A 3121-nucleotide genomic window follows, 5' to 3' on the forward strand; every position below is an offset into this window, starting at 1 on the left:
GCAGTTATCAATTGACGACGTTTACATCTATTAAGATATATCCAACGTCTACCTATCTTTTAAAATATTCGTTTATAGAAAGAATTTCCCGTACATGTTTCTTCACTAAAAAGGGAACGCCCAATAGGCCTCATAAAAAATATAATCTAGCAAACACGACGTTGGCACCCTGCGAGGGTAGCTACCCTCAAGCTATATTTTATTTTTATCCTTTTTTTTTTTACCAACAAGATGTAATATTTTACCAAATATCCTTCTGGACAAATTTCAAAAACCAAAATAAAATAAAATAAAATAGAAAAAAAAACATGTTTCTTGTTTGCCATACAATTTACGTTGCAGATTATGATGCTATGAATTTGATCAAATAGAACTGTCCTGATTCGAAACAAACCCACGGCACGTTATTTCTAACCAAACACTACAAATCGCAAAAAATGTATGATTTCATTTGGTCTGTACCATTTTATATATCTTGAACTATATATAATTTGATGAAATAAATAATTCATACAATTACGTGATGATATGGAAGTATATCCTCTTACAGTACTTTTACAGGTTTTATTAAATTCTCTTAATCGACATTTCCGATACGGTTTCGAAATGAACGAACGCGCTAATTGTATGCAATTTACAAAGCAGAACTTTAAAGTCCACTCGTACGATTACCTGCCCGGTGAATTATTCTGTTATTTCATTCTGTTTGAAACGCGCGAGCCGAAAGAAAAAAAACACCGTCGACGGGAAAATCAAGTTTCTGCGATGTTTCCCTCCCTTTCTTCTCTGCGAATCACGATAATGTGTTATGAAACGCAACATCCAGTAAAGCCAGGAAAGGGAAAGCCAGGAAAGGGGAAGCCAGGGTAACCTTATCCGATACTATAATTTGAATTTGATAATTTGAATATTTTATTATTTGAATTTTTGATTATAAAATCGAAACGCAGTATCGAACGTGAAAGATTAAGCTGTAATCGGTTTGGATCGTTTGATCCTCCTTTTGAAAATGTGCCCCCGCGAGAAAGGAAATCATTACTTTGAAATTCTGTCAGTCGCCAGACTTTATTTGATTTTAATTTAGCATGCACTCATCGTGTCGTTCAACTTGCAATTATTTTCGTACCGAGTGTGATAAAATACGTAACGTAATTGTAAAAGACGACGAATGCTCTCGAGAGACTAAAGGCGTAGGATGGAACTAAGCTTTCGAACATAGTCTTCTTCTTTTTTTTTCTTTTTCTTTTTTTTTCTATTTTATTTTATTTTATTTTGGTTTTTTCAATTTGTCCCGAAGCATATTTGGTAAAGTATTATTTATGATGTTTTAGTGATTAGGGAAAAAAAGGAAATATAGCCTGTGGGTAGCTACCCTTAGCGGGGTGCCATCTCCGTGTTTGCCAGGTTATAAAGTTTATGGAACATACAGTGGCTTACAAAAATGGATTTATGAATACATTACGTGTTATACGAAATTTTTTGAAATTTAGTCAGCCCTGAAAGAAGATAAATCTTTTCTAAATTATCCGATTTTAAGAGAAGAGGATATTTCCTTCATTTCATACTTTCATTTCATACTTTCATTTCAGACTTTCATAAATTATATTTATACTCTTTCCTACGAACTGAAAATATCTCAAAGCTTTAAAATCTCACATTTCTTCTTCCATGTTATCTCGAGATATAGTATGATGTAAATAAAGTCGTGGAGCTTTACGTGCAACTAATTGCGTTGATCATATTCGTATTTTACTTATTTATACATATGAACATTTTTAAATTAACGTAGAAACCAGCGCAACCTTTATGATAATATAAATATACTTTTTTTCAGTAATAACGTGATAGACTTTCCTGAATTATAAATTAAATTATTTAATTATAAGTAATATTTAATATATATTTATTACTATTTTAATAAAATTATGACTTTCAATGCCGAGTTGCTCAACATCGAAATACATTCTCATTTTTGATCGTGTTCAAAGTATAACTCGTACTTCGTTATTCGAGATATTTCAATATCTCATTATACGTTAAACGTAACATTTTCAACATTTCAGCTTCATAATTTTATATTGAAATATACTAAATAGAGTAATAAAAAGCGTTCTATATTTCACTTAACAGAGTAATAAAAGTCGATGCATCATATAAATGCACGTCTGTACGTCTTAATAGTCCCTGCATTCTGCAAAGTTCATGCATCACATACTATTCATCATGTCCGAGCAATTACTTCCTGCTTATATCTTACCCATCGATCCTTTCGATAGAAGAATGTTTGATATCAAAGAGCTACCTATATTCGGTACAATTAAGCAATTAAATAGAAAATTCTATTACAATTTAACGAAAAAAAAAAAAGAAAAAAATACAGAAAAATACAGAAAAATAAATACAGAATTATAAAGATACGAGAGACAAGCTAGGATAATTCAACCAATTCTGCCTCGAAGAATAGATCGATCGAGGATAATTGATAGGCACGTCACGGTCTCTACGTTTCTTCTTAACAATCTATCTATTTAAGGTGCAGTGAGATGAAAGTCTATGTACTCGTACAGTGATTTATGAAAGTACTGAAATATTTATCACAGACGATTTCGACTACGTTGTATCTACAAATATTGTTGTACAAAAGTTTTGAAAATTAATGTTGCAATATAATACTACAATTGTAAATGAAAAATATATAGGTATGTGAGTTACAAGAAATTTATTGTTAACACACATATTTAGGTTAAAAAATTGAGCACAGCACGAGCAGTTGTTTAAACGTAATATTTACGTGTCGTCGCCCCAAACAGCGAAGCTTATTAACAATATGAATAATTGACCGCACGAACATATCAATGTACCATTTGCGAAGTGCACGTTTGCAATTGTCTTGTAGCTTCTATGTAGGTATGTTTCAAATTTTACCAACAATGGTATCATGACTGTAATCATTTATGTTTCAATGTTTCGTTATAGTATTGTAATATTTTATAACAAACATCAGCGTAAGAAGTATTTGTATAGTAATTAATTTCAGCAAAACTATCGTAGAACATCGTTTATTAATAAGAAATATAACGGATTCGATATTGAACATATTCTTACAAGCCTTTAAAATAAT

Source organism: Bombus pascuorum, unplaced genomic scaffold, assembly GCF_905332965.1.
Source record: "Bombus pascuorum unplaced genomic scaffold, iyBomPasc1.1, whole genome shotgun sequence".
Classification (NCBI taxonomy): Eukaryota; Metazoa; Arthropoda; class Insecta; order Hymenoptera; family Apidae; genus Bombus; species Bombus pascuorum.